We start from the raw sequence: 13,268 nt of genomic DNA, 5'->3' as shown, positions 1-13,268 counted from the left end.
GAAATAGCTCGGCTGGACCTGGACTGGGAGCGTAAGGGTGAGCTGTTTGTAGCTCGATGGGCCCATGAAACATCAGGGCATCTTGGCAGAGATGCAACGTACAGATGGGCTCGTGATCGCGGGGTGGACCTGACCATGGAGGCCATCTCACAGGTCACTCACGAATGTGAAACATGTGCCGCAATCAAGCGAGCCACACGAGCAAAGTCTCTCTGGAACAGAGGGCGATGGCTGAGTTTTCAATACGGTGAGGCCTGGCAGATTGACTCTATTGGACCACTGCCACGAACACGCCAAGGCAAGTGCTACATACTCACCATGGTAGAAGCAACTACGGGTTGGCTAGAAACGTACCCTGTAAATCATGGCACTGCCCGAAATACCATCTTGGGTCTTGAAAGGCAAATTTTATGGCGGCATGGTACTCCTGAAAGAATCGAATCAGACAACGGGACCCATTTTCGAAATAATCTTATAAACTCCTGGGCAAAGAAACATGGCATTGAGTGGGTGTATCCCATCCCTTATTACCCACAAGCATCTGGAAAGATTGAAAGATATAATGGGCTGTTGAAGACTATGTTGAGAGCATTGGACAATGGGGGATGGAAGCATTGGGATATAAATTTAGCAGAAGCCACTTGGCTAATTAACACCAGAGGATCTGTTAACCGTCCTGGTCCTGCCCAAACAAACCCCCTTCATCCTGTGGGAGGAGATAAGGTCCCCGTAGCACACACAGGGAAATGGCTGGGGAAGGCAGTGCGGATTGCTCCTCCCTTGGGAAAAGGCAAGCCCACTCGTGGGATTGTCTTTGCTCAGGGACCTGGATGTACTTGGTGGGTAATGCGGGAGGGTGGGACTACTCAGTGTGTGCCTCAAGAACATTTAACCTTGGGGGGAAAGTAATCTGTGGGGTGAGTTGTTTGTTGCAGGAAGTGATGGAAGAAGTAAGAATGATGAAGAGTGAACCAGATACGTGCAATGACGACCCAAACCTAGCCGGTGCTGGAGTCCAACAGTCAAACATACTTCTGTCCTGAGCATCTATCTTGACAGATGGGAGCCAAGTCACTGAACATCTGGAGGAGTGAAGAAAGCTTAAGGAATGGATAAATGAATATTATGTGGGACCTGGGCATAACGTAAATGGTATGGAATAAGGGGTGGAGACTGTACTGGGTCTGGCTGAACTGGGACTGGTTTTCCCCTGTAGCAGCCCTCACGGTACTGTGGTTTATGCTGGGAGCTGCAGGGTGTTGGCAGCACCCTGGTGTGGTGGCTGCTGCTGAGCGGTGCTTACACAGCACCAAGGCTCCTTCCGACACTTCCCCCAGTGGGACGGGGTGGGCAAGGTCTTGGGAGGGGACACAGCCAGGACAGCTGACCCGAACCGACCCAAGGGACATTCCAGACCATGTGACGTCTGCTCAGTATAAAGCTGGGAGAAAGGAGGAAGGGGGTGGGGTCACCCTTGGTCCTCCGAGGCAACCACTCCGCGTATTGGAGCCCTGCTCCTGAGAAGGCCCGACAGCGCCTGTCCATGGGAAGGAGAGAATAAATCTGTTTGCTTTTGCTTCCGCGCGCGGACCTTTGCTTCGTTTTGCTTATATTAAAACTGCTTTTGTTTCACCCACAAGGGTTGGTTTATCTTCTTTCCCCTCTTTGCCCTGTTGAGAGAACAAGGGGAAAAGGTGGTGGGGGGGGAAGTGATAGAGCGACTGGGTGGATACCTGGCATTTAGCCAGAGTCAAACCATCACAGTACGAAATGGGGAAATGAACAAATCGGCGGTTCTGAGCCAGGGGAGGACGCATGCAGGAGGGGCAGAGCCTGGGAAAATATCCCCACTGACAGCTACTGCTATAAAGCCTGCTGGATTATCAGGGTCAAAGTGGGATACTGATGTGAGGAAGATGAATTGCTCATTGCTTTACGGAGAATGAAGGTCATCTTGCATTGACACTATCTGTGGAGTGAGGCTGCCTGTCACCTGATAAGGGCTTGTGCAAAGGTCTTGAGGAAAACACCCAGTCCATAATGGCCATAAACCAACATCTCTGAGAGAAAGTTTAAAATAGATGCAGCTGATGGACTCATATAGAGCTGCTGTCCCATATGGATGGCCCGGGGTCTCCTGAGCTCAAATGCAGCATTCCAGTAGCAGTTGAGCAAATGGTTGAACACATTCCCCTTCAGAAACTTTGTAAGTAATGTCAAATTCAACAGTTCACACTGTGAACTCCTGTCAGGAGCCCCAGGAGAGGAGGAATAACCTGAGCCTTGCTGTCAGGGTCTCACTACTGTGGTTTTACAGGCCCTGAGTCCCCCCAGCCCCTTGCCACAGCACAGCCCCGATGTCAGCACAGCATTCCTGGGAGAAATGCAGTTCTGTACGCATGAAGGCTTTGGGATCAGAACCTAGAGAGGCAAAATCCAAGCTTAGCTAATATAAGAGGCAGTCAGTGGTGTGGGATCATGGGATGAGTCTGCTGTGAGACCCTGAGAGGCACCTTGCAAGCTACTGTTCACCTGGAGACACCCCTGAGGGGGCAGCAGGCACTTTGAGGGACCCGAGGGACAGATTTGGAAGGAAGGCAACATACACTTGTGTTGCCCAGCAAAGCAGTGATGGAGTAAAGTCTGCATCTTCAGCTGCAGCAGATTTAGCATATATTTTCTCAGGTCACAGTCCTAACTGAGATGTAAAACACCCTGGCTGCTGGCTATCTGGTGGCAGCCACCGTCAGTGTCTTCTGCTGGAGCTGTTGTGCTTTACACAACTGATGTTACCTTCAGGAGGAGCAGGGACTTGTATCCTTCTCTCCACATCTCAGATGAATGCAGACAGCCATTAAGGAAACATTCAGGCTGACCACTAAGAAATATATCTGCTGACATAAAACAGTGAGGCTGTTGATTAATTTCCTGAGGATGTAAAAGAAACTTTTCTGCAACATAAAAAGTTCAGAAAATGTCACCAGAAAACTTGGTACATATCCTGCTGGTAACTTCACTGCAGTGACTCTGGCACTCTGAAAATTCTGTGGTAATGCAGTCGGCTGTCTTAACCTTCAAAAGTCTAATGCTTAAACAGAACAGGTTTATAAAAATTCTGTACCAGTATATTTCCATTTACAGCACTGAAATCTGCCCAGAAGTGGGATTTGTGCACGTCGCAGATGAGTGTCAGCCAAGGGAGATATCACTTCATTGCTCTCTTTTTTAGGATACAGTTGTTGCTAGTGCTAATATTATGCAGCTAATCCTGATTTTCCTTCCCTCCCCTTCCCTCCCCCTTTTGCCACTTGCTCTCTTTCTTCTTTGTCTTACCCGGAGGCATCTTAGCCTGCCCACCCCACTCCCCTGCTCTGTAACAGGAGCTCCTCAGCTGTTTTAGTGGGAGATAGAAAGGGCATCCTGAATGTCATCTCCTCCGCCAGCTCTTCTGCTGATGTTTGCTGGAAACATGAGGAGTCTAAGTAATGGCACAACTCTGATACTCAGTGAAGATCTGCTCACCCCCAAATAAAAGTTTGCTGCTTTACGTGTCTCTCTGCTGCTCTGTTGTGCCACTCCTGAGTCCCAGTCACTGTCATTTTGCTGAAAGCCACTAAGGAGATGTTGTCCTCATAAGGCAGACTGTATAATCATCAGCCTTTATGCAGATGAAACAGAACATCATCTTCTCTGTCCATACAATGACTCTGAGACATACATAGACAAAACCCTAAAGAAATTCAGTGTCTGAAAGGAGGACCAGGATTAGGAGTGAGGAAGGCTACCAGAATAGTGAATAGTTGTCTCCAAACATCAAGTCAGTGCTCACTGGTGGCCACAAAAGGCGGAGTATCAGGAATTATCAGGATCAACTGAGAACAAAACAGAAATCACAGTACCACGCCCACAAACCACCTGCTATCTGCAGTTTTGGTCTGTGTAATTAAGAAGGGTACAGAGAAAAATGACAAAACTGATGGGAGCACTGGAGAGACAAGCTATACAGACAATGATCTTTCACTCTGGGAAAGGAACAACAAGCTAGGAAGATGATATGCTTACATAATATTATAAATAGTATGGAAAAAGTGAAACTGGATTTTCACCAAGCATCGAACATACACTCATGCACAACATATCAGCTGGACCTTTGCTCTAGGCTGAAATGGCTGTCTGCTTATTAAATTTATGAGACTATCTCTGCATGACACTTTTTTTCTGCTCTGGCTTTCTCATAGCTAAGCAAACCTTACAGATCTTCACTGTTTTTAGCTCGGAGGTGGATGCACAGCTACTGTTTCATATTCTCTCAAATGGGCTGAGGTTAAGTTTTGTGTAGCAGCTGGAAAAACAAATTATCTGCAAGTAAAATTATCTGGAAACCTGAGGAAAGGGAAGGAAGGGAGCAAAACAGGACCCTACTGTTTAAGAAAAGCCTGCTGTAGTCAGCAGTGTTCAGAAGCAGGGGATCATAATCCCAGCAAAATGGCTTTGCCTGTGCCAGAGCTCTGCAAGGCCAGATTGACACCTCTGTAAGGTGTACAGGAGCGGAGGGTAATGCTCCCAGAAACCACAGCCACAGCTTTTCCCCATCTATCCCACCAGCTGCAAGCCTGGAAAGTAAATGATCTTCCAACACTTACCTGTTCAAGCTTGGCCACTTTTACCTCCCTCTGCAGGAACAGGCTGGTCCCAATGCCTAGCATGGAAATTGCTAAAACCCCCCTTTCCTCCAGTGCTGTTTGTCAGATAACAGGTAGCAATGGAAGGGAGAAGATACCTTGAGACACTACCAGAATGTGTTTAATTAGGAAGCATCCTCATGCTATAGCACCTATCTTAGGGAGTTTTGTCCAACAGAAGAAAGTGAAACCGGTGTTTATTCTGACTGGGGTTGCTGTGCAATCAGTTTCTTGTTTACTAGTGACAGGGTAGGATGTCCTTGCTCTGGAGGTTTTGAGGGATATGGTGATTCCTCTGAAAATAAGTAACAGATGCAGCAGATGGACAAAAGTAGTTGAATTTCTCCATACTCCTATTTGGTCATCATAAATGAGAGGAACCTAACTTCAGAAGCATCTCCAAGCAAAGCTGCTTGTCACTGAGTCTCTCACCTGTGTGACATAGTGTTTAGACAGTGGCTAACACATCAAACATTGATGTGTATATAAACACTGAACAGATGTAAATAAATTCTATGTTATGGAATATTTACAGTGTTTTATGAGGGTCTGGCGACCAGTCACCCAGCAAGCTGATGAGGTTGAAGCAGGCCTGAATAATCGCTATCAGTAATTACCTAGCAAATGCAGATTTGACTTCATTTCACCTTAGCTCTGATGTGTGCTCAGAGGAGCAACACGTCCAGGCAGATATTCCCAGTCCCTTCTGTGGCCCTGAGCACCTCCCAGTTCCTGGTCAGGACAACAGGGACCCTGATCACCTGAGGAGGAGCAGCTCAACTGACGCGTCCCCAGGCACAGGAGACACTGCTATCTGAGTAGGAAGGTGAGCCTGCTCTCCAGGCCATCAACCCACAGGAGGAAGTTTCCTACTAGAGCAGAAGCTGAGCAGCTCTGATCTCTCTCCAGTCTCCCACGGCTCACTAGCAGGTGTGCAAGGGGATGCTTCTCAAGAGGATGTCTGCTCTATTCCATGAGCATTACAGGCTCCTGGTGGAGGAACAAGAAAGTCACTGAGACCTGAGAGGTCCAAAGGCTTCTTAGGCTTCATACAGAGATAGTAGGGATGTGGCCATGCTTCTGCCTCTTATTACTGGCAGTGGACAGAAAATACATTGGTGTTTTCAGTATGGTTTCCCATGTGTGAGTTACTTGGTTTTGCTTCAGTCACATGACATCTTTCACCAGCTTGAGGTGGTTTGTGCTCTAGAAGACTTCAGCACATGGGTGGGACATCATGCAGAAGGTGGGTATCTGGGGAGACTGGGATGATGAGAAGTGTCTCAGGTCTGAGAGTCTACATGTTCCTTTGATCTCACGCAGCACAGCCATTCACAGAAACACATAGAATCACAGAATGATTTAGGTTGGAAGGGACATTTAAAGATCACCTAGTCCAACTGCCCTGCCATTGGCAGGGACATCGTATAATCTTATTTCCTGCTGTTCACTATATCGTACACATACTTTCTGACAGATCATACCTAGTGACTCAGAATGAAAAAGTCTTGTACCAGATACCTAAATGCCTTAACAGGGCTGGGGAAATGTTTACCAGCATACAATTACCACCATGAATATGTCCAGCCTGTGATAACAAGAGGACCTTGCTGTACTCTGCCTGCCCGGCTGCTCCCCACCTGGTGGAACTTCTTTCTGATGTGATGTGATGCACTCTGCTGTCCCAGTGAGCTGCACAGTACTCTGACTGCCTGCGTGTCATGCTGTTCTTCAAGGAATGAAACCTACCAAAGCTTCTGCTGCTGAGGATGTTTCCAGATTACATACTTGAGAAGCGGTATTCTGGAACTGGTGTCCTGGAGGGATATGCTTTGTCAAGTTGCATGAAATGAACTGTCTCCAGTAATGCAGTGAGATCAAAGATTCATGTCCAGTGGTCCACTTGAGAAAAGCTGTTTTTCAGGACTCCAGGAAAATTTCCATTTCTTAGTACAAGATGTGAAGCTGCAGATACCTTCCCTGCTCAGCTTTGAGTAGTTTTCTACTTTGGATGGGTAGAGCGAACCTTTACATTAAAGCCACAGAAATGCTGTTTTGAAGGAACATCTGGAGGTCTTCAGCCTCCCACTTCAAGCCGATGTTGGTCAGATGAGTTATGGCTTCGATTAGCCAAGCTTTTCTGGACAGAGGCTCCACAACCTCTCTGGGGATCCTGTGTCATTTCTGCATTACCCAATAGTCAAGAATTCTGCTAATGTCTAACTAGAGATTTTCAAGCAACAACTTGTGATCATGATCTTGTTATGTTGTCTGTTACTCACAAAAAAAGTTTGGCACCTTGTCTTTGTAGCTGCCCCTCATGTACATTAGCCCTGTTTTTCCTCAGACTAAACATGCCCTCAAACTCTCTTCACAGCACAAGTTTTCTAGATCCTTGCCCATCCTACTAGTCTTCTGCTGGACTCTCTCCCATTACTTCACTTCCCTGTTGAACTGGAGGGCCTAAAGCCAGACAAACTGTTTTGGATGAGGACTCACCAGTGCCAAGCAAAAGGGAAACAGTTCAATCAGCTGACCACACTTCTAGAACCACATGGTACTTGGTTCATACTTTTTGCAGTGAGAGTGCTCATATTCATATCCACCACAACCCCAAAGTCCTTCCTCTTGGAGTGCAGTCTGTTCTAGCTAGAGGAGCAAAGGGCCTCATAGCAATTCCCAGGGTGAAAGATTGGGGATCACCAGACTACAGTAAAAGATTCATTTTCCTGCTGCAAAACCTCCTGCCATACAGGTACATTCTCATATTTCCAGTTCATGAACTTGATGACCCTGATCACTCTTGAGAAGGAGATTCCCACTAGCCAACATACAGCAGTCTGTAGGCTCTTCTACTTCCCCTCTCGCGTCTGGCATGCTGCCTAGTAAAAAAACGCCTTCGCACTCCTTGTCTCAGCTAACCACAGGGATCAGGAGAAGAAAATATACATCTTCAGGGCTGACACAAAGGGAGGCAGCTGCCTGATCTCTGTCTCAAGAAGGATCTATTTTCAGCACAATGGAATCCTTTCTCATCCATGGGGAATGTGTGCCTTGGCGACACTGCATCGCTGTGCAGGACAGTCTGTATCCAGAGATGGCTTTCAGTCTGCTTCTTCTCTTTTAACTGTGTTGTGGTTTGTTTCTGGTCCCAGTGGAGTCCAGCCCTGCAGAGATGGAAATAGTAAAGACAGAAAATTAATGGCTGGCAGGAAACTTGCATTCTTCTTTTCTCATTGAGGCAGTTGCCCTTCTTTCAACAGATCCCTTCCTGTGCAGATTTCTCCTTGGCTGCACCTGGATACAGGAAACAGGGCAGATTTTTCCCTGATGTAACTTACTGGGATCTACAGAGTTAAACTACAGAGAAATCTGGATCATCTACTTCAGATTAGAGACTGTTTTTTTGTAAGAAACTTTGTAAGAAACCACTATGCTGGTGTCATGTAAATGATACCTGGGTGGGATAGATGACCTTTATAAATTAAAACAAACCCAAAGCAGATGTTCAGTAGCTTAGAATTCTTTTCAGGGATGCTTATGCCAGCTGACCAAACATTTAATTTTTCTTTTCGTGAGCTTCATGTCATCCACTAAAACAGTGAATACTGGGTTATTCTCACAGACTTTTTTGCACTTTCTCCTGCCTTCTCTTCCAGCCTCCACAAACTTAGTTCAGTTGTCAGGTGTCTTTCCCCTGTAGACATTCACTGAGAGTTCATATACTACCTTTCACAACACATGCTGTTACAGCTGCTTTTGCTTTAGTTCATAATTTCCTTCAGAAAGATATTTTAAAACATCTACTTGAAAACACTGAATGAGAAGTTCTTGGTTTTCATGTTTGGTGTTTTTTTTTGGTTTTTTTGGTTTTTTTTTTTCAGTTAATGCAAAAGAGGAAAAAGGGAATGGATTTGAATTTAGAGTTTGCACGTGAAAGTAGTCGTTTTAACATTTTATCTTCTTCCTCTGACTGTCTGAAAGAGTTTCTCTCATGCTGGTTCTTCCAGAGGAGTTGCTATAATAGCCCTGATATTCAGTTTGAATGGCACTGGACTGTTTAATGCTGAATTCAGTCAGGCCCCTTCACCCCTGCTCATCGAAGCCACCAGGATTACTTCTGTATTGCAGCTCAACTGACAGAAAAATAAGATATAGATGACACTTGGTGTCATCTATAAATGCTGCTTTATGGTGGAAGTAGTATTACTTAATGTAAAGTATATGAGTTTTAGCTGAACTCAGTGTGCAAATTGTTTTTAGCATGAGGGCCACATATCCATATGCAACATTCTGGAGAATTTAGGTAGATTTCAGTAATACTTCAGACTCCTGAATGATTAATACCAAGCACCTTTCAGGGATTTCACTCCAAGATACCAAACAAAGACCACATACCCATAGTCACATTACGCTAACTTTGGGGTTTATATTGGTACTGAGGTACTAATACAGAGCTATTAATGTAGACATAGGTCAATACTTCTGATGGGAACAGAAATTCAAATTAGGGATCCACAGCAGCAATAGTTTCTTCTTCTCTGAATTTAAGCCAGCATATATATATATATATATATATATATATATATATATTCACACTGTGGATTTGCATATGATCACAGAAACCTTCAGCCAAAGTAGGACCTCTTCCGACACTTGATGCAGAATTAGGTGGGACAATATGTCCTGCAGCTCCACTACATGCTGGACAATCAGGTGGCATTCCCAGTCTTCCTTCTAGTATGTGACTGTCTACAGTTTTCTGAAGTCTCTTGTGTAAATCCTGTATTATTCCTCTGTATGCAAGGTTGCTTTCTGTCCTAAGGAGGCGACCACAGGCATAGAATGCTGAACTGTCAGCACTCCAGGTCTGCAGTCTCAGACCAAGTAGAATAGATTGGCAGAAAGTTTCTTCCCTGTTGACTCTGGGGCCAGGGAACCTGCTCCTTCCTGTTTCAGTGGAATAGCTCTATAGCTGCCGTTTCTTTGTGTCAAGTAATATGGTGATTCTGGTGATAGGAAAGCTGCCAGATTCACACCTTCAAGATAATGATGCTAGTTTTTCTATGGAATGGGGTCACAAAGTGCTACTTCTCGATATTCAGGATGCCTATTTCCATGTGCCTGTTATGGCCCCATATTGAAAACAGCTTCATTCAGAGGGGGCCAGAACCACTAATAGAACTGGATCCTGCTGGCTGTTAGTCCTACCACCCATATTCTCCTCCAAGGATCAAGCTTCAGTGAACTGTAGAGTCTAATATCTGAGATAGCAAAGGCCAAGATGGCAAGTGGTTTGGTCTCTAAGACAGCATATGTATTCTTGCCTCTGTGGACATTATAATGAACCTACAGGCATCTCACCCTGTTGGTATGCAAAGCATGGAGTTTACTGGAGGAACGTAGAGGTGCCAGTGGACTTCAGTTGCTTTACTTTAGTGTCACAAAGAGTCTTTATCTGGAAGTCCACACATGATTTCGTTAATTAACAATACTGACAAACATGGCAGAAAGACTTGAAGTCTTTGTGATTCTGCAATTGCTATGGTCCATTTAACATAAACTGTTTTCTATGTTAAGGACAGCGTGCAACTGGCAAAACGGGTCAATACTGGGTCCAATAGAGTAAAGGAAGTGTAAAGTCCTGCACCTGGGGAGGAACAATCTCATGTACCACTATATGATCCATCCCTTGATCTTCTTGCATGGTCTTCTAAACCCTGACCTCTGAGCTGCCAAGACCTCTCTGTGCCCTCCTCGGCCAGGCCTGATAGCCACTGGGCTGCTGGACACCCAGCGGCAGCCCACCACCCGGGGACTCAGCTGCAGGAGCCCCTCAGAGCAAAGCCTGCTGCCTCCACGCTGGAGCATTTGTGCTCTGGGTCCCGCTGGAGGGAGGTGCCCTGCCAGCACCCCTTGGTGCCTGCTCCCCAGAGAGGCAGGACTTCAGATGCACCCCTGCGCTCGCCATTTCCCACTGCCTGGCTCTGGGCCCCACCTGGGCAGGGTGTTTCCATCAGCCTCCCCATGTCCTGCACATGGAGCCCACTGACAAGCTCTGTGTTTGGTTTCCAAAAAAGTGCAGTGCTGCAGCCCTCCTTGGAATGGGCTTTGTGAGCACAGGACATTGCCTGATGCTGGACATAACATCAGATCCATGCACCATTTTTCTAACTTTACTCACGTGTTATCCACTGAGCTCTTTTAATAACCAAAATGCCAACGACCAGGGGAAGAGTGTGTTTAAATCTGACAGGATTTAAAGCAGATCACATGACAGTGCCCTCTTCCTAAAACTAGATCCCTCTCTCTCCAGGACTACCAGCAAATACCCCTTCCCCCCACTCCATCAGAATTTTACAGGCATGCCTGCCACCCCCAATGCTCAGGTAAATGTATCACTGTGCTTTTTGAACTGTGCAAATGTCTAAGTGTGCAAGATATTTGCAATGAAATGGAAATGCTGAACTGAGGCTGTATCAGGTGCAGAGCATGTGGGATTGCATGGTGAGATGATGTGTTTGTGCATATGTCCAATTATTTGTGTAGGTATGGCTGACTAGAGAATTCTTCTATCAGTTGTGGGTAGGGAAAGAAACTGTGGGGCCATTCCTAGATCAGAGTTATTTTTCCTAGAGTTATAGGCATGGGAACATCTGGTTAAGCTAAGAAGTTGACAGCAAAAGAATGGAACGTCTCTTGCTTGTTGACACTGACCTGCAGATCAGAAGTCTCAGCAGGTATAACCCTTCCCATAGAACAAGGTGGTGCACAGAGTCACAACAAAATTTATTGGAGAATCTACCACTTACTGGCAATATGAAGTGCGTATGGAAACACACACTTGCACAAGCCTGCATATCCATGAAGCTGCCTCACATCTCTGTCAGAGGCGCCAGCTTAAACTCCCAGGTAGAACCCAGCCTCCCACTGCTGCGGTGTTTGCCTGACCATCCTGCTGTGCCTGTAACCCTCATGAACTGTTATACAGATGCACTTATACTTTCAGGATTTTACCATCATGACTGCCAAAAGCTTTTAATAATGCTAATTTATCTTTTAACAACCTGTTTTATTCATTGTACAGCTGGGATTATCTGCAGCACAGACATACCAAGCAATCCACCCTGGGTCATACAGTGAGTGGTGGGAAAGCCAGCAATAGAATCCATAAGTCCCGCATCCAAGTTCTCTAAGTGCCTTGCCTAGTCCAGATTCCCTCCTTAACACCCTTGTCAGATTGTTTATAGGAGATGTATTCATATAGTCAGTAAGACATCAAAATTTTCTAATTATATCTAGTCATGTCAAATGACAATTATGCCCTTAGTTCAGTTTGCCAGACAATGCTTTACCAAAGAAGGTTTGCCAAAAATTTTTTGACCGAAGAAAGAGTAGGCATCTGTAGCATCTGCAGACTAGATGATATAAAACGTCCCTGCGACAAGTCTGCTCTGTCTCCACGGAAAGCTTCAAGGTAAGCGTATGGAGTCCCAGGCTCGCAGGAAGAGGATGGCTCCCTTATGTGCCACAGAATTCCTGCTGCCTGCAATGCTCATTTCCAGGAGGGCACTCAGTTTCTCAGTGCAGATTTTAAATCTGCTTTCAAGGCACCTGAACATTTTCACTCTGGATTTCTGTGCAACAGCAAGTAAGGAATTGCCATTTCTGTTTTACAGTACTGACCAGCTGCCAGCCTGCAAGCTACCCATCTGGTGTCACGAGAGGTAAGAACCCGATTTATTAATTCTTAGAGGACAGAGAAAGATCCTTTTGGGTTGGATTTCTGGAAGGGCCACTGTTTCACCCTATATTCAAATCTAGTGTAATTACAGTAGAAGGTGGTAGGGTGCCCAAGGTTTTCAAGTGGCTGTGTTTGAAGTATCTGACTGTTGATGGCAGGCCAGAAAATCCCCTGAAGACATTCTTCACTTTTGCTTAACTGACCTAACAGGGATCAAGATGTGCTGGCTTCCCATCTTTGCTATGGCAGCAGTAGAACCAGACCAAGATGAGTGCAGCAAGAAACAAGTGCAAAATTCTGTATTCTACCTGAGAATGTATGAATTAATAAATCATCTGAGCATAAAGAACTTCTAACAACCTTGGTAAAATGACAGAACTCTCTTAGATACCCATTTTCTAACGCTAGACAAAAAAAAATTACCTAATGAGTAAAGAGGGAATAAATTTTACTAACGAAGCTACAGAATTTTCAAGTGCAGTTGGCTAAATTAGCTACCGACATGTTTAATAAAGCATCTGAAGAAATACTCTTATTTTTTTAAAGTTTTGAGTGCTCACCTGTTCCTTGATTTTTTCAGTATTGATTTCAGATCTTAATACAGGATTGACAATTCCAGTTTCAATGCTTGAATTTTATTTCACACAAGTCAGAACTTTGAGGATGAAAATTTTTAGGTATTGTACTGAAGAATGACAAATGCATGCAACAGATTAAATTATGGCAGAATACGAAAAGCACACAAAGCCTGCCCTTTTCTTTCAGCTGGCAACTTCATTATCAAAGTTCATTAATTTCCCACTGCCTTTCTGTTGCCATTATATTTAACAGGTAAAAGTCCC

The sequence above is a fragment of the Athene noctua genome, chromosome 18, assembly GCF_965140245.1.
Source record: "Athene noctua chromosome 18, bAthNoc1.hap1.1, whole genome shotgun sequence".
NCBI classification, from domain to species: domain Eukaryota; kingdom Metazoa; phylum Chordata; class Aves; order Strigiformes; family Strigidae; genus Athene; species Athene noctua.
This window is presented reverse-complemented; position numbering follows the sequence as displayed.